The following is a 19575-nucleotide window of genomic DNA, read 5'->3' on the forward strand; positions in this document are numbered from 1 at the left end:
CTTGCTATCTCTCCCCCTCTCTTTTGCTCTCTCTCTCTCCCTCTCTTTTGCTCTCTCTCTCCCCCTCTCTTTTGCTCTCTCTCTCTCTCCCCTGTCTCTTTTGCACTCTCTTCCTTCTCTTTTGCGCTCTCTCCCCCTCTCTTTTGCGCTCTATCTCTCCCTCCTTTCTTTTGCTCTCAATCTCCCCCCTCTCTTTTGCTCTCTCTCCCCCCTCTCTTTTGCTCTCTCTCCCCCCTTCTCTTTTGCTTTCTCTTTCTCCCCTCTCTTTTGCTCTCTCTCTCCCCCCTCTCTTTTGCTCTCTCTTTCCCCTCTATTTTGCTCTTTCTCTCCCTCCTGTCTTTTGCTTTCCCCCCTCTTTTGCTCTCTCTCTCTCTCTTTTGATATATCTTCTCTCTTTTGCTCTCTCTCCCCCTCTCTTTTGCTCTCTCTCTCCCCCCTCTCTTGCTCTCTCTCCCCCTCTCTTTTGCTCTCTCTCCCCCTCTCTTTTGCACTCTCTCCCTGTCTCTTTTGCGCTCTCTTCCTTCTCTTTTGCGCTCTCTCTTCCCCTCTCTTTTGCGCTCTCTCTCTCCCCCTCTCTTTTGCGCTCTCTCTCCCCCTCTCTTTTGCTCTCTCTCTCCCCCCTTTCTTTTGCTCTCTTTCTCCCCTCTCTTTTGCTCTCTCTCTCCCCTTCTCTTTTGCTCTCTCTCTCCCCCCTCTCTTTTGCTCTCTCTCTCCCCTCTATTTTGCTCTTTCTCTCCCTCCTGTCTTTTGCTCTCTTTTGATCTCTCCCCCCTCTTTTGCTCTCACTCCTCTCTCTTTTGCTCTCTCTCCCCTCTCTTTTGCTCTTACTCCCCTCTCTTTTGCTCTCTCCCCTCTCTTTTGCTCTCTCCCCCCTCTCTTTTGCTCTCTCCCCCTCTCTTTTGCTCTCTCTCCCCCCCTTTTGATCTCACTCCTCTCTCTTTTGCTCTCTCCCCCTCTCTCTTGCTCTTACTCCCCTCTCTTTTGCTCTCCCCCCTCTCTTTGCTCTCTCTCCTCTCTTTTGCTCTCTCCCCCTCTCTTTTGCTCTCTCTCCCCTCTCTTTTGCTCTCTCTCCCCTCTCTTTTGCTCTCTCTCCCCTCTCTTTTGTTCTCTCACCCTTCTCTTTTGCTCTCTCTCCCTCCTCTTTGGCTCCCTTTCCCTCCTCTTTGGCTCCCTTTCCCTTCTCTTTTGCTCTCTCTCCCTTCTCTTTTGCTCTCTCTCCATTCTCTTTTTCTCTCCTTCTTCCCTCTTTTGCTCTCCTTCCCCCCTTCTTTTGCTCTCCTTCCCCTCTCTTTTGTTCTCTCTCCCACCTCTCTTTTTCTCTCCCCCCCTCTCTGTTTCTCTCTCTCCCCCTTTCTGTTACTCTCTCTCTCTCTTGGCCATAACCGCTCCTGCCTGGCTCCGTCCCATCACACCGTCCGGCCTCACCCCTGTCACACCTGGCCCCGCCCCTGTCATCCCAGTCCCGCCCATTTCACATCCGGCCCCACCCCTGTCAGGCCCGCCGCCCCCTCCCCCGTCATGCCCGGCCCCGCCCCCATCATGTCTACAGTTCTCACGGCAGACAGGTCAGTTTGTTGAAGGCCAGGTGTGTTTGTCCTCGCACAGTCTCTACTGCGCATGACAGCTTCGGACAAACACACTTGGCCTTTCATATTATCGGATATAAATATATATATATATATATATATATATATATATATATATATATATATATACATATTGTTAAAAAAACTCAGGTACATGTAGAAATATTCATTTATGAATAAATACATATAATATATTCCCTTAGGTGATGAACATTGGAATGTGAAATATTAACTGTAAATACATAGTTAAACACTTTATTAAATATAAATATTGTATAAATATTTTTTACATGTTTTCAGCTACATGACAGCAAAGGGCTCCAATGCAATTTTATATACTGTATGTCTATATATATGTACATTAGTGATGTCGCGAACAGTTCGCCGGAGAACAGTTCCCGGCGATCTTAGCTTGTTCGCGTTCGCCGCGGCGGGCGAACATATGCGATGTTCAATCCACCCCCTATTCGTCATCATTGAGTAAACTTTGACCCTGTATCTCACAGTCTGCAGACACATTTCAGCCAATCAGCAGCAGACACTCCCTCCCAGCTCCTGGGCAGCAGCCATTTTAGATTCATTCTGATCCTGCATTCTTAGTGAGAGGAGTTATAGTGCTGCTGCTGGTGATTTTATAGGGACATTGATAGCTAGGCTAGTGTATTCAGTGTCCACTACAGTCCTGAAGGACTCATCTGATCTCTGCTGTAAGGACAGCACCCCAAAAAGCCCTTTTTAGGGCTAGAACTTCAGTCGTTTTTTTGGGGGGGGTTTCGTAATCTAATTGCATTTGCCTGCCTGTCAGCCTGTGTGTCAGGCTCACAGCATATACTGTGCCTACTTGCTCAGTGCCACCACTCATATTGGGTGTAACATTAGTGTAAATTTTAAAAAAAAATTTACATCAGTTTGCTAGTGTAATCTAATTTCAGTTGCCAGCAGGCCTGTGTGTCAGGCTCACAGCATATACTGTGATTAATTGCTCTGTGCCACCACTCATATCTGGTGTAACATTAGTGTAATTTTTAAAAAAAAACTTTTACATCAGTCTGCTAGTGTAATCTAATTTCAGTTGCCAGGCCAGACTGCCACTGCCAGCCTCAGTGCCACCACTCATATCTGGTGTAACATTAGTGTAAAACATTTTTTAAAAAAACTTTTACATCAGTCTGCTAGTGTTATTTAATTTTAGTTGCCAGGCCAGCCTGCCACTAGTGCCAGCCTCACCGCATATACTGTGCCTACTTCCATCCTCAGTGCCAATACTCATATCTGGTGTAACATTAGTGTAAATTTAAAAAAAAAAAAAAAAACTTTTACACCAGTTTGCTAGTGTAATCTAATTTCAGTTGCCAGCAGGCCTGTGTGTCAGGCTCACAGCATATACTGTGATTAATTGCTCTGTGCCACCACTCATATCTGGTGTAACATTAGTGTATTTTAAAAAAAAAAAACTTTTACATCAGTCTGCTAGTGTAATCTAATTTCAGTTGCCAGGCCAGCCTGCCACTGCCAGCCTCAGTGCCACCACTCATATCTGGTGTAACATTAGTGTAAATTTTTTTTAAAAAACTTTTACATCAGTCTGCTAGTGTTATTTGATTTTAGTTGCCAGGCCAGCCTGCCACTGCCAGCCTGTGTGTCAGGCTCACAGCATATACTGTGCCTACTTCCATCCTCAGTGCCACCACTCATATCTGTTGTAACATTAGTGTAATTTTTTTTTAAAAAAAAACTTTTACATCAGTCTGCTAGTGTTATTTGATTTTAGTTGCCAGGCCAGCCTGCCACTGCCAGCCTGTGTGTCAGGCTCACAGCATATACTGTGCCTACTTCCATCCTCAGTGCCACCACTCATATCTGGTGTAACATTAGTGTAAAATTTTTTTAAAAAACTTTTACATCAGTCTGCTAGTGTTATTTAATTTTAGTTGCCAGGCCAGCCTGCCACTAGTGCCAGCCTGTGTGTCAGGCTCGCAGCATATACTGTGCCAACTTCGATCCTCAGTGCCACCACTCATATCTGTTGTAACATTAGTGTAAATTTTTTAACAAAACACTTTACATCAGTCTGCTAGTGTTATTTAATTTTAGTTGCCAGGCCAGCCTGCCACTAGTGCCAGCCTGTGTGTCAGGCTCCCAGCATATTCTGTGCCTACTTCCATCCTCAGTGCCACCACTCATATCTGTAGTAACATTAGTGTAATTTTTTTTTTAAAAAACTTTTACATCAGTCTGCTAGTGTTATTTAATTTTAGTTGCCAGGCCAGCGTGCCACTAGTGCCAGCCTGTGTGTCAGGCTCACAGCATATACTGTGCCTACTTCCATCCTCAGTGCCACCACTCATATCTGTTGTAACATTAGTGTAAATTTTAAAAAAAAAACTTTTACATCAGTCTGCTGTTATTTAATTTTAGTTGCCAGGCCAGCCTGCCACTAGTGCCAGCCTGTGTGTCAGGCTCACAGCATATACTGTGCCTACTTCCATCCTCAGTGCCACCACTCATATCTGTTGTAACATTAGTGTAAATTTTTTTAAATTTTTTTTTTACATCAGTCTGCTAGTGTTATTTAATTTTAGTTGCCAGGCCAGCCGGCCACTAGTACCAGCCTGTGTGTCAGGCTCACAGCATATACTGTGCCTACTTCCATCCTCAGTGCCACCACTCATATCTGTTGTAACATTAGTGTAAATTTTTTTTAAAAAAAACTTTTACATCAGTCTGCTAGTGTTATTTAATTTACTAGTGCCAGCCTGTGTGTCAGGCTCACAGCATATACTGTGCCTACTTCCATCCTCAGTGCCACCACTCATATCTGTTGTAACATTAGTGTACATTTTTTAACAAAAAACTTTTACATCAGTCTGCTAGTGTTATTTATTTTAGTTGCCAGGCCAGCCTGCCACTAGTGCCAGCCTGTGTGTCAGGCTTACAGCATATACTGTTCCTACTTCCATCCTCAGTGCCACCACTCATATCTGTGGTAACATTAGTGTAATTTTTTTTTAAATAAAACTTTTACATCAGTCTGCTAGTGTTATTTAATTTTAGTTACCAGGCCAGCCTGCCACTAGTGCCAGCCTGTGTGTCAGGCTCACAGCATATACTGTGCCAACTTCCATCCTCAGTGCCACCACTCATATCTGTTGTAACATTAGTGTAAATTTTTTTTATTTATTTTTTTACATCAGTCTGCTAGTGTTATTTAATTTTAGTTGCCAGGCCAGCGTGCCACTAGTTCCAGCCTGTTTGTCAGGCTCACAGCATATACTGTGCCTACTTCCATCCTCAGTGCCACCACTCATATCTTTTGTAACATTAGTGTAAATTTTTCAACAAAAAACTTTTACATCAGTCTGCTAGTGTTATTTAATTTTAGTTGCCAGGCCAGCCTGCCACTAGTGCCAGCCTGTGTGTCAGGCTCACAGCATATACTGTGCCAACTTCCATCCTCAGTGCCACCACTCATATCTATTGTAACATTAGTGTAAATTTAAAAAAAAAATCTTTTACATCAGTCTGCTAATGTTATTTAATTTTAGTTGCCAGGCCAGCCTGCCACTAGTACCAGCCTGTGTGTCAGGCTCACAGCATATACTGTGCCTACTTCCATCCTCAGTGCCACCACTCATATCTGTTGTAACATTAGTGTACATTTTTTTAATTTTTTTTTTTTTACATCAGTCTGCTAGTGTTATTTAATTTTAGTTGCCAGGCCAGCCTGCCACTAGTACCAGCCTGTGTGTCAGGCTCACAGCATATACTGTGCCTACTTCCATCCTCAGTGCCACCACTCATATCTGTTGTAACATTAGTGTAATTTTTTTTTAAAAAAACTTTTACATCAGTCTGCTAGTGTTATTTAATTTTAGTTGCCAGGCCAGCCTGCCACTAGTGCCAGCCTGTGTGTCAGGCTCACATTATATATTGTGCCTACTTCCATCCTCAGTGCCACTACTCATATCTGTTGTAACATTAGTGTAAATTTAAAAAAAAAAAAACTTTTACATCAGTCTGCTAGTGTTATTTAATTTACTAGTGCCAGCCTGTGTGTCAGACTCACAGCATATACTGTGCCTACTTCCATCCTCAGTGCCACCACTCATATCTGTTGTAACATAAGTGTACATTTTTTAACAAAAAACTTTTACATCAGTCTGCTAGTGTTATTTAATTTTAGTTGCCAGGCCAGCCTGCCACTAGTGCCAGCCTGTGTGTCAGGCTTACAGCATATACTGTGCCTACTTCCATCCTCAGTGCCACCACTCATATCTGTGGTAACATTAGTGTAATTTTTTTTTAAATAAAACTTTTACATCAGTCTGCTAGTGTTATTTAATTTTAGTTGCCAGGCCAGCCTGCCACTAGTGCCAGCCTGTGTGTCAGGCTCGCAGTATATACTGTGCCTACTTCCTCAGTGCCACCACTCATATCTGTTGTAACATTAGTGTAAATTTTTTTTATTTATTTTTTTACATCAGTCTGCTAGTGTTATTTAATTTTAGTTGCCAGGCCAGCCTGCCACTAGTGCCAGCCTGTTTGTCAGGCTCACAGCATATACTGTGCCAACTTCGATCCTCAGTGCCACCACTCATATCTGTTGTAACATTAGTGTAAATTTTTCAACAAAAAACTTTTACATCAGTCTGCTAGTGTTATTTAATTTTAGTTGCCAGGCCAGCCTGCCACTAGTGCCAGCCTGTGTGTCAGGCTTTCAGCATATACTGTGCCTACTTCCATCCTCAGTGCCACCACTCATATCTGTGGTAACATTAGTGTGAAATTTTTTTAAAAAAACTTTTACATCAGTCTGCTAATGTTATTTAATTTTAGTTGCCAGGCCAGCCTGCCACTAGTGCCAGCCTTGTGTGTCAGGCTCACAGCATATATTGTGCCTACTTCCATCCTCAGTGCCACCACTCATATCTTTTGTAACATTAGTGTAATTTTTTTTTAAAAAAAAACCTTTTACAACAGTCTGCTAGTGTTATTTAATTTTAGTTGCCAGGCCAGCCTGCCACTAGTGCCAGCCTGTGTGTCAGGCTCACAGCATATATTGTGCCTACTTCCATCCTCAGTGCCACCACTCATATCTTTTGTAACATTAGTGTAAATTTAAAAAAAAACAACTTTTACATCAGTCTGCTAGTGTTATTTAATTTACTAGTGCCAACCTGTGTGTCAGGCTCACAGCATATACTGTGCCTACTTCCATCCTCAGTGCCACCACTCATATCTGTTGTAACATTAGTGTAAATTTTTTTAAAAAAACTTTTACATCAGTCTGCTAGTGTAATCTAATTTCAGTTGCCAGGCCAGCCTGCCACTGCCAGCCTCAGTGCCACCACTCATATCTGGTGTAACATTAGTGTAATTTTTTTTAAAAAAAATTTTACATCAGTCTGCTAGTGTTATTTAATTTTAGTTGCCAGCCTGTGTGTCAGGCTCACAGCATATACTGTGCCAACTTCGATCCTCAGTGCCACCACTCATATCTGTTGTAACATTAGTGTAAATTTTTCAACAAAAAACTTTTACATCAGTCTGCTAGTGTTATTTAATTTTAGTTGCCAGGCCAGCCTGCCACTAGTACCAGCCTGTGTGTCAGGCTCACAGCATATACTGTGCCTACTTCCATCCTCAGTGCCACCACTCATATCTGTTGTAACATTAGTGTAAATTTTTTTAATTTTTTTTTTTTACATCAGTCTGCTAGTGTTATTTAATTTTAGTTGCCAGGCCAGCCTGCCACTAGTACCAGCCTGTGTGTCAGGCTCACAGCATATATTGTGCCTACTTCCATCCTCAGTGCCACTACTCATATCTGTTGTAACATTAGTGTAAATTTAAAAAAAAAAAACTTTTACATCAGTCTGCTAGTGTTATTTAATTTACTAGTGCCAGCCTGTGTGTCAGGCTCACAGCATATACTGTGCCTACTTCCATCCTCAGTGCCAACACTCATATCTGTTGTAACATTAGTGTACATTTTTTAACAAAAAACTTTTACATCAGTCTGCTAGTGTTATTTAATTTTAGTTGCCAGGCCAGCCTGCCAGTAGTGCCAGCCTGTGTGTCAGGCTCACAGCATATACTGTGCCAACTTCCAACCTCAGTGCCACCACTCATATCTGTTGTAACATTAGTGTAAATTTTTTTTATTTTTTTTTTTACATCAGTCTGCTAGTGTTATTTAATTTTAGTTGCCAGGCCAGCCTGCCACTAGTGCCAGCCTGTTTGTCAGGCTCACAGCATATACTGTGCCAACTTCGATCCTCAGTGCCACCACTCATATCTGTTGTAACATTCGTGTACATTTTTCAACAAAAAACTTTTACATCAGTCTGCTAGTGTTATTTAATTTTAGTTGCCAGGCCAGCCTGCCACTAGTGCCAGCCTGTGTGTCAGGCTTTCAGCATATACTGTGCCTACTTCCATCCTCAGTGCCACCACTCATATCTGTGGTAACATTAGTGTAAAAAACTTTTTAAAAAACTTTTACATCAGTCTGCTAGTGTTATTTAATTTTAGTTGCCAGGCCAGCCTGCCACTAGTGCTAGCCTGTGTGTCAGGCTCACAGCATATACTGTGCCTACTTCCATCCTCAGTGCCACCACTCATATCTTTTGTAACATTAGTGTAAATTTTTTTAATTTTTTTTTTTACATCAGTCTGCTAGTGTTATTTAATTTTAGTTGCCAGGCCAGCCTGCCACTAGTGCCAGCCTGTGTGTCAGGCTCACAGAATATATTGTGCCTACTTCCATCCTCAGTGCCACCACTCATATCTGTTGTAACATTAGTGTACATTTTTTAACAAAAAAAATTTACATCAGTCTGCTAGTGTTATTTAATTTTAGTTGCCAGGCCAGCCTGCCACTAGTGCCAGCCTGTTTGTCAGGCTCACAGCATATACTGTGCCAACTTCGATCCTCAGTGCCACCACTCATATCTGTTGTAACATTAGTGTAAATTTTTCAACAAAAAACTTTTACATCAGTCTGCTAGTGTTATTTATTTTTAGTTGCCAGGCCAGCCTGCCACTAGTGCCAGCCTGTGTGTCAGGCTCACAGCATATACTGTTCCAACTTCCATCTTCAGTGCCACCACTCATATCTGTGGTAACATTAGTGTAAATTTAAAAAAAAAATCTTTTACATCAGTCTGCTAATGTTATTTAATTTTAGTTGCCAGGCCAGCCTGCCACTAGTGCCAGCCTGTGTGTCAGGCTCACAGCATATACTGTGCCTACTTCCATCCTCAGTGCCACCACTCATATCTGTTGTAACATTAGTGTAAATTTTTTTAATTTTTTTTTTTTTACATCAGTCTGCTAATGTTATTTAATTTTAGTTGCCAGGCCAGCCTGCCACTAGTACCAGCCTGTGTGTCAGGCTCACAGCATATACTGTGCCTACTTCCATCCTCAGTGCCACCACTCATATCTGTTGTAACATTAGTGTAATTTTTTTTTTAAAAAAAACCTTTTACATCAGTCTGCTAGTGTTATTTAATTTTAGTTGCCAGGCCAGCCTGCCACTAGTGCCAGCCTGTGTGTCAGGCTCACAGCATATATTGTGCCTACTTCCATCCTCAGTGCCACCACTCATATCTTTTGTAACATTAGTGTAAATTTAAAAAAAAAAAACTTTTACATCAGTCTGCTAGTGTTATTTAATTTACTAGTGCCAACCTGTGTGTCAGGCTCACAGCATATACTGTGCCTACTTCCATCCTCAGTGCCACCACTCATATCTGTTGTAACATTAGTGTAAATTTTTAAAAAAAAACTTTTACATCAGTCTGCTAGTGTAATCTAATTTCAGTTGCCAGGCCAGCCTGCCACTGCCAGCCTCAGTGCCACCACTCATATCTGGTGTAACATTAGTGTAATTTTTAAAAAAAAAACTTTTACATCAGTCTGCTAGTGTTATTTAATTTTAGTTGCCAGGTCAGCCTGCCACTAGTGCCAGCCTGTGTGTCAGGCTCACAGCATATACTGTGCCTACTTCCATCCTCAGTGCCACCACTCATATCTGTTGTAACATTAGTGTAATTTTTTTTTTTTTCAAACTTTTACATCAGTCTGCTAGTGTTATTTAATTTTAGTTGCCAGGCCAGCCTGCCACTAGTGCCAGCCTGTGTGTCAGGCTCACAGCATATATTGTGCCTACTTCCATCCTCAGTGCCACCACTCATATCTGTTGTAACATTAGTGTAAATTTAAAAAAAAAAAAACTTTTACATCAGTCTGCTAGTGTTATTTAATTTACTAGTGCCAGCCTGTGTGTCAGCTTCAAGCATATACTGTGCCTACTTCCATCCTCAGTGCCACCACTCATATCTGTGGTAACATTAGTGTAAATTTAAAAAAAAAAAAAACTTTTACATCAGTCTGCTAGTGTTATTTAATTTACTAGTGCCAGCCTGTGTGTCAGGCTCACAGCATATACTGTGCCTACTTCCATCCTCAGTGCCACCACTCATATCTGTTGTAACATTAGTGTAAATTTAAAAAAAAAAACTTTTACATCAGTCTGCTAGTGTTATTTAATTTTAGTTGCCAGGCCAGCCTGCCACTAGTGCCAGCCTGTGTGTCAGGCTCACAGCATGTACTGTGCCTACTTCCATCCTCAGTGCCACCACTCATATCTGTTGTAACATTAGTGTAATTTAAAAAAAAAAAAAAAACTTTTACATCAGTCTGCTAGTGTTATTTAATTTTAGTTGCCAGGTCAGCCTGCCACTGCCAGCCTGTGTGTCAGGCTCACAGTATATACTGTGCCTACTTCCTCAGTGCCACCACTCATATCTGTTGTAACATTAGTGTAATTTTTTTAAAAAAAACTTTTACATCAGTCTGCTAGTGTTATTTAATTGCAGTTGCCTGTCTGCCAGCGTGTGTGCCAGGCCCACTTGCCAACTAGTGCCACCAATCATATTTGTTATAACAGTAGTGTAAATATTTTAAAAAAAACTTATTTGACTGTGAAACATCAGTCTTCTAGTATAATCTAATTGAAGTTGCCTGCCTGCCAGCGTGTGTGCCAGGCCCACTTGCCAAGTTAGTGGCACCACTCATATTTGTTGTAACAATAGTGTAAATATTTAAAAAAAAAACATTTTTGACTGTGAAACATCAGTCTGCTAGTGCAATCTAATTGATGTTGCCTGCCTGCCAGCATGTGTGCCAGGCCCACTTGCCAACTAGTGCCACCAATCATATTTGTTATAACAGTAGTGTAAATATTTAAAAAAAAAAAAAACTTTTTTGACTGTGAAACATCAGTCTGCTAGTGTAATCTAATTGAAGTTGCCTGCCTGCCAGCGTGTGTGCCAGGCCCACTTGCCAAGTTAGTGGCACCACTCATATTTGTTGTAACAGTAGTGTAAATATTTAAAAAAAAAACTTTTTTGACTGTGAAACATCAGTCAGCTTGTGTAATCTAATTGAAGTTGCCTGTCTGCCAACATGTGTGCCAGGCCCACTTGCCAAGTTAGTGGCACCACTCATATTTGTTGTAACAGTAGTGTAAATATTTAAAAAAAAAACTTTTTTGACTGTGAAACATCAGTCAGCTAGTGTAATCTAATTGCAGTTGCCTGCCTGCCTGCCAGCATGTGAGCCAGGCCCACTTACCAACTAGTGCCACCAATCATATTTGTTATAACAGTACTGTAAATATTTAAAAAAAAAAAACTTTTTTGATTGTGAAACATCAGTCTGCTAGTGTAATCTAATTGAAGTTGCCTGCCTGCCAGCGTGTGTGCCAGGCCCACTTGCCAAGTTAGTAGCACCACTCATATTTGTTGTAACAGTAGTGTACATATTTAAAAAAAACTTTTTTGACTGTGAAACATCAGTCAGCTAGTGTAATCTAATTGAAGTTGCCTGCCTGCCTGCCTGCCTGCCAGCGTGTGTGCCAGGCCCACTTGCCAAGTTAGTGGCACCACTCATATTTGTTGTAACAGTAGTGTAAATATTTTTAAAAAATTTTTTTGACTGTGAAACATCAGTCAGCTAGTGTAATCTAATTGCAGTTGCCTGCCTGCCAGCGTGTGTGCCAGGCCCACTTGCCAACTAGTGCCACCAATCATATTTGTTATAACAGTAGTGTAAATATTTTATAAAAAAAACTTTTTTGACTGTGAAACATCAGTCAGCTAGTGTAATCTAATTGAAGTTGCCTGCCTGCCAGCGTGTGTGCCTGGCCCACTTGCCAAGTTAGTGGCACCACTCATATTTGTTGTAACAGTAGTATAAATATTTTATAAAAAAACTTTTTTGACTGTGAAACATTAGTCTGCTAGTGTAATCTAATTGAAGTTGCCTGCCTGCCTGCCAGCGTGTGTGCCAGGCACACTTGCCAAGTTAGTGGCACCACTCATATTTGTTGTAACAGTAGTATAAATATTTTATAAAAAAACTTTTTTGACTGTGAAACATTAGTCAGCTAGTGTAATCTAATTGAAGTTGCCTGCCTGCCAGTGTGTGTGCCAGGCCCACTTGCCAAGTTAGTGGCACCACTCATATTTGTTGTAACAGTAGTGTAAATATTTTTTTTAAAAAATTGACTATGAAACATCAGTCAGCTAGTGTAATCTAATTGCAGTTGCCTGCCTGCCAGCGTGTGTGCCAGGTCCACTTGCCAACTAGTGCCACCAATCATATTTGTTATAACAGTAGTGTAAATATTTTATAAAAAAACTTTTTTGACTGTGAAACATCAGTCTGCTAGTGTAATCTAATTGCAGTTGCCTGCCTGCCAGCGTGTGTGCCAGGCCCACTTGCCAAGTTAGTAGCACCACTCATATTTGTTGTAACAGTAGTGTAAATATTTAAAAAAAAAACTTTTTTGACTGTGAAACATCAGTCAGCTAGTGTAATCTAATTGCAGTTGCCTGCCTGCCAGCGTGTGTGCCAGGCCCACTTGCCAACTAGTGCCACCAATCATATTTGTTATAACATTAGTGTAAATATTTAAAAACAAAACTTTTTTGACTGTGAAACATCAGTCGCTAGTGTAATCTAATTGCAGTTGCTTGCCTGTCAGCGTGTGTGCCAGGCCCACTTGCTAAGTGCCACCAATCATATTTGTTATAACAGTAGTGTAAATATTTTTTTAAAAAAAACTTTTTTGACTGTGAAACATCAGTCTGCTATTGAAATCTATTTGAAGTTGCCTGCCTGCCAGCGTGTGTGCCAGGCCCACTTGCCAAGTTTGTGGCACCACTCATATTTGTTGTAACAGTAGTGTAAATATTTAAAAAAAAAACTTTTTTGACTGTGAAACATCAGTCTGCTAGTGTAATCTTATTGCAGTTGCCTGCCTGCCAGCGTGTGTGCCAGGCCCACTTGCCAATTTAGTGGCACCACTCATATTTGTTTTAACAGTAGTGTAAATATTTAAAAAATAAACATTTTTGACGGTGAAACATAAGTCTACTTTTTTGTGTCAGGCTCACAGCATATACTGTGCCCACTTGCCCAGTGCCACCACTCATATCTTGTTTAATAGTAGTGTAAGTGTACATTTAAAAAAAATAAACTTTTTGGATTGTGAAACATCAGTCTGCTTTTTTGTGTCAGGCTCACAGCGTATACTGTGCCCATTTGCCCAGTGGCACCACTCATATTTTGTTTAATAGTAGTGTAAGTCTACATTTAAAAAAAAATGACAGGCAGAGGCAGGCCACCCCGCAGGTGCCGCCGTGGTCGTGGTGCTGTGATTCCCTTTGACCCTACAATAATGCACAGTGTTCAGAGGTCACGTACCACGAACGCGAAAAGTTCTGAGGAGGACCTAGTTGACTGGCTAACACAGGACACCCAATCTTCTACAGCTTCCGCTCGGAACCTTGACACACCATCCACCTCCAGCTTAGCTTCGGGCACCTCTCAAGTGACCAGTGCCACTCCCCTGCCTGCTGCCACCACCAACACTAGCACCACAGCCGCTTCACTTGATCTGTCAGAGGAGTTATTGACACATCAGTTGGAAGAAATGAGTGATGCGCAACCATCATTGACAGAGGATGTAGATAACAGTGATATGTCTCAGTCAGGCAGCATTACAGACATGGACGTACGGTGTGCTGATGATGATGATGATGATGTACCCACTGCTGCTTCCTTTGTTGATTTGTCAGATACAAGTGAAGCGGTTGATGATGATGCGCCCGTGGATGTCACGTGGGTGCCCGCTAGAAGAGAAGAACAAGATGGGGAAAGTTCAGATGGGGAGACAGAGAGGAGGAGACGAGTTGGAAGCAGGGGGAGGTCGTCGCAAGGAGATAGCGGCACAGTCAGACAGCATGCATCGGAACCCGGGGTCAGCCAAACAGCACGCCAATCAACGCATGCTGTTGCCACCACCACAATGCCGTCATCGCAGAGCTCAGCAGTGTGGCATTTTTTTTGTGTGTCTGCCTCTGACAACAGCGATGCCATTTGCAATCTGTGCCAAAAGAAACTGAGTCGTGGGAAGTCCAACACCCACCTAGGTACAACTGCTTTGCGAAGGCACATGATCTCACATCACAAACGCAGATGGGATGAACACATGAATAGAAGCAGCACACAAACTCAAAATTGCCATCCTCCTCCTAGTCCAGCATCTTCAGCAACGTCAACCACTGCTGTCCTCCTTGCCCCCTCTCAACCATCCGCCACTCAGTCTCTCTTCCGTAGCAGTTCCTGCTCATCTGCCCACAGTCAGGTGTCTGTCAAGGACATGTTTGAGCGTAAGAAGCCAATGTCCCAAAGTCACCCCCTTGCCCAGCGTCTGACAGCTGGCTTGTCTGAACTCTTAGCCCGCCAGCTTTTACCATACAAGCTGGTGGAGTCTGAGGCGTTCAAAAAATTTGTATCTATTGGGACACCGCAGTGGAAGGTACCTGGCCGAAATTTCTTTTCACAAAAGGCAATCCCCAACCTGTACTCGATTGTGCGAAAGGAAGTAATGTCATGTCTGGCACACAGCGTTGTGGCAAGGGTCCATCTGACCACTGATAGCTGGTCTGCAAAGCATGGTCAGGGCAGGTATATCACCTACACTGCGCATTGGGTAAACCTGCTGACGGCTGACAAGCATGGAATGCGTGGCTCTGCAGAGGAGTTGGTGACACCGCCACGACTTGCAGGCAGGCCTGCTGCTACCTCCTCTACTCCTCCTACTCCATCCTCTTCCATAACCTCTTCCTCGGCTGAGTCCTCTTCTGCTGCTGCATCTTGCTCCACATCAACGGCACCCACCCAGCTCCCCAGGTACTATTCCACATCCCGGATTCGGCACTGTCACACCATCTTGGGGTTGACTTGCCTGAAAGCAGAGAGTCACACCGCAGCAGCACTCCTGTCCGCCCTGAACGCACAGAAGGATCAGTGGCTGAATTTGGTGGTGGCATTGAAATTGGGCAAGTTGACACATGTGCCGTGCATGGCACATGTGTGTAATGTGATTGTACAAAGCTTTGTGCATAAGTACCTAGGGTTACAGGACATCCTGAAGCAGGCCAGGAAGGTGTGTGGCCATTTCAGGCGTTCCTACACGGCCATGGCGCACTTGTCAGATATCCAGCGGCGAAACAAAATGCCAGTGAGGCGCTTTATTTGCGACAGCCCGACACGTTGGAATTCAACACTTCTAATGTTCGACCGCCTGCTACAACAAGAAAAAGCTGTTAACGAGTATTTGTATGACCGGGGTGCTAGGAAAGCCTCTGGGGAGCTGGGGATTTTTTTGCCACGTTACTGGACGCTCATGCGCAATCCCTGTAGGCTCATGCGTCCTTATGAGGAGGTGACAAACCTAGTCAGTTGCACCGAAGGCACCATCAGCGACATCATACCATTTGTTTTCTTCCTGGTAGTGCATGGCTAAAAAATTCGGTTCATTTTCGGTTCGGATCGATTCAAACGTTTCGAAGTTCGGATCGATTCGAATTCGGCAAAATTTGAATGAATTTGTTTCGGATTTATTCGGATTTGAATGAATTCGTTTCGGATTTATTCGGATCCGAATAAATTCGGGTGAATTCGGTTCGATTCCGTTCCGAAATTCGGAAATTCAGTATGTTTTTATCTAACTACAAGTATTAACCCCTAATCTGCCGACCGGACATCGCCGCCACCTACATTATAGCTATTAACCCCTAATCTGCTGTCCCTAACATCGCCGACCCCTACATTATAGTTATTAACCCCTAATCTGCCCCCCCCAACGTTGCCGCAATCTAACTACAAGTATTAACCCCTAATCTGCCGACCGGACATCGCCGCCACCTACATTATAGCTATTAACCCCTAATCTGCTGTCCCTAACATCGCCAACCCCTACATTATAGTTATTAACCCCTAATCTGCCCCCCCCAACGTCGCCGCAATCTAACTACAAGTATTAACCCCTAATCTGCCGACCGGAACAGCCAATAGAATGCGAGCTCAATCTGATTGGCTGATTGGATCAGCCAATCGGATTGAACTTGAATCTGATTGGCTGATTCAATCAGCCAATCAGATTTTTCCTACCTTAATTCCGATTGGCTGATAAAATCCTATCAGCCAATCAGAATTCAAGGGATGCCATCTTGGATGACGTCACTTAAAGGTACAGTCATTTAGTCGTCGGATCAAAAAAGAAGAGGATGCTCCGTGTCGGATGTCTTCAGGATGCGGCCGCTCCGCTCTGGATGGATGAAGATAGAAGATGCCGCATGGATGAAGACTTCTGATGGATGGAAGACCTCTTCTTGCCCCGCTTGGATGAAGACTTCTGCCAGTCTGGATGTCCTCTTCTGCCCCATCGGATGAAGACTTCACCCGGCTGGGTGAACACGACTCAAGGTAGGGAGATCTTCAAGGGGGTAGTGTTAGGTTTATTTAAGGGGGGTTTGGGTTAGAGTAGGGGTATGTGGGTGGTGGGTTGTAATGTGGGGGGGGGGGTATTGTGTTTTTTTTTTACAGGCAAAAGAGCTGTTTTCTTTGGGGCATGCCCCGCAAAAGGCCCTTTTAAGGGCTGGTAAGGTAACTTTTGTAATTTAGTATAGGGTAGGGCATTTTTTTATTTTGGGGGTCTTTGTTATTTTATTAGGGGGCTTAGATTAGGTGTAATTAGTTTAAAATTCTTGTAATATTTTTTTATTTTTTGTAATTTAGTGTTTGGTTTTTTTGTACTTTAGATTAGTTTATTTAACTGTATTTAATTGTAGGTACTTGTAGTTAATTTATTTAATGATAGTGTAGTGTTAGGTTTAATTGTAACTTAGGTTAGGATTTATTTTAAAGGTAATTTTGTAATCATTTTAACTAGGTAGCTATTAAACAGTAAATAACTATTTAATAGCTATTTTACCTAGTTAAAATAAATACAAAATTGCCTTTAAAATAAATATAAATCCTAAAATAGCTACAATGTAACTATTAGTTATAATGTAGCTATATTAGGGTTTATTTTACAGGTAAGTATTTAGTTTTAAATAGGATTCATTTATTTAATTAATTTAATGATAGTGTAGTGTTAGGTGTAATTGTAACTTAGGTTAGGATTTATTTGACAGGTAAATTTGTATTTATTTTAGCTAGGTAGTTATTAAATAGTTATTAACTATTTAATAACTATTGTAACTAGTTAAAATAAATACAAAGTTGCCTGTAAAATAAATATAAATACTAAAATAGCTACAATGTAACTATTAGTTATATTGTAGCTATATTAATAGCTAGTAGTGGGCTTAGATTAGGTGTAATTAGTTTAAAATTCTTGTAATATTTTATTATTTTTGGTAATTTAGTGTTTGTTTGTTTTTTTGGTACTTTTCTGATGGATGGAAGACCTCTTCTTGCCCCGCTTGGATGAAGACTTCTGCCGGTCTGGATGTCCTCTTCTGCCCCATCGGATGAAGACTTCGGCCCAGCTGGGTGAACATGACTCAAGGTAGGAAGATCTTCAGGGGGGTAGTGTTAGGTTTATTTAAGGGGGGTTTGGGTTAGAGTAGGGGTATGTGGGTGGTGGGTTGTAATGTTGGGGTGTGGTATTGTGTTTTTTTTTACAGGCAAAAGAGCTGTTTTCTTTGGGGCATGCCCCGCAAAAGGCCCTTTTAAGGGCTGGTAAGGTAATAGAGCTGTTAACTTTTGTAATTTAGTATAGGGTAGGGCATTTTTTTATTTTGGGGGGCTTTGTTATTTTATTAGGGGGCTTAGATTAGGTGTAATTAGTTTAAAATTCTTGTAATATTTTTTTATTTTTTGTAATTTAAATTTAGTGGGTTTTTTGTACTTTAGCTTAGTTTATTTAATTGTATTTAATTGTAGGTACTTGTAGTTAATTTATTTAATTTATTTAATGATAGTGTAGTGTTAGGTTTAATTGTAACTTAGGTTAGGATTTATTTTACAGGTAATTTTGTAATTATTTTAACTAGGTAGCTATTAAATAGTCAATAACTATTTAATAGCTATTGTACCTAGTTAAAATAAATACAAAGTTGCCTGTAAAATAAATATAAATCCTAAAATAGCTACAATGTAACTATTAGTTATATTGCAGCTATATTAGGGTTTATTTTACAGGTAAGTATTTAGTTTTAAATAGGATTCATTTATTTAATTAATTTAATGATAGTGTAGTGTTAGGTGTAATTGTAACTTAGGTTAGGATTTATTTTACAGGTAAATTTGTATTTATTTTAGCTAGGTAGTTATTAAATAGTTATTAACTATTTAATAACTATTGTAACTAGTTAAAATAAATACAAAGTGGCCTGTAAAATAAATATAAATCCTAAAATAGCTACAATGTAACTATTAGTTATATTGTAGCTATATTAATAGCTAGTAGTGGGCTTAGATTAGGTGTAATTAGTTTAAAATTCTTGTAATATTTTATTATATTTGGTAATTTAGTGTTTGTTTGTTTTTTTGGTACTTTTCTGATGGATGGAAGACCTCTTCTTGCCCCACTTGGATGAAGACTTCTGCCGGTCTGGATGTCCTCTTCTGCCCCATCGGATGAAGACTTCGGCCCAGCTGGGTGAACACGACTCAAGGTAGGAAGATCTTCAGGGGGTTAGTGTTAGGTTTATTTAAGGGGGGTTTGGGTTAGAGTAGGGGTATGTGGGTGGTGGGTTGTAATGTTGGGGGGTGGTATTGTGGGGGTTTTTTTACAGGCAAAAGAGCTGTTTTCTTTGGGGCATGCCCCGCAAAAGGCCCTTTTAAGGGCTTGTAAGGTAATAGAGCTGTTAACTTTTGTAATTTAGTATAGGGAAGGGCATTTTTTTATTTTGGGGGGCTTTGTTATTTTATTAGGGGGCTTAGATTAGGTGTAATTAGTTTAAAATTCTTGTAATATTTTTTTATTTTTTGTAATTTAGTGGTTTTTTTGTACTTTAGTTTAGTTTATTTAATTGTATTTAATTGTAGGTACTTGTAGTTAATTTATTTAATTTATTTAATGATAGTGTAGTGTTAGGTTTAATTGTAACTAGCTATTTTAGGATTTATATTTATTTTACAGGTAACTTTGTATTTATTTTAACCAGGTACAATAGCTATTAAATAGTTAAGAACTATTTAATAGCTAAAATAGTTAAAATAATTACAAATTTACCTGTAAAAGAAATCCTAACCTAAGTTACAATTAAAACTAACACTATACTATCAATAAATTAATTAAATAAACTACCTACAACTACCTACAATTAACCTAACACTACACTATCAATAAATTAATTAAATACAATTCCTACAAATAAATACAATTAAATAAACTTGCTAAAGTACAAAAAATAAAAAAGAACTAAGTTACAAAAAATAAAAAAATATCTACAAACATAAGAAAAATATTACAACAATTTTAAACTAATTACACCTACTCTAAGCCCCCTAATAAAACAACAAAGCCCCCCAAAATAAAAAAATGCCCTACCCTATTCTAAATTACTAAAGTTAAAAGCTCTTTTACCTTACCAGCCCTGAACAGGGCCCTTTG

This window comes from Bombina bombina, chromosome 5, assembly GCF_027579735.1.
Source record: "Bombina bombina isolate aBomBom1 chromosome 5, aBomBom1.pri, whole genome shotgun sequence".
In the NCBI taxonomy this organism is placed as follows: domain Eukaryota; kingdom Metazoa; phylum Chordata; class Amphibia; order Anura; family Bombinatoridae; genus Bombina; species Bombina bombina.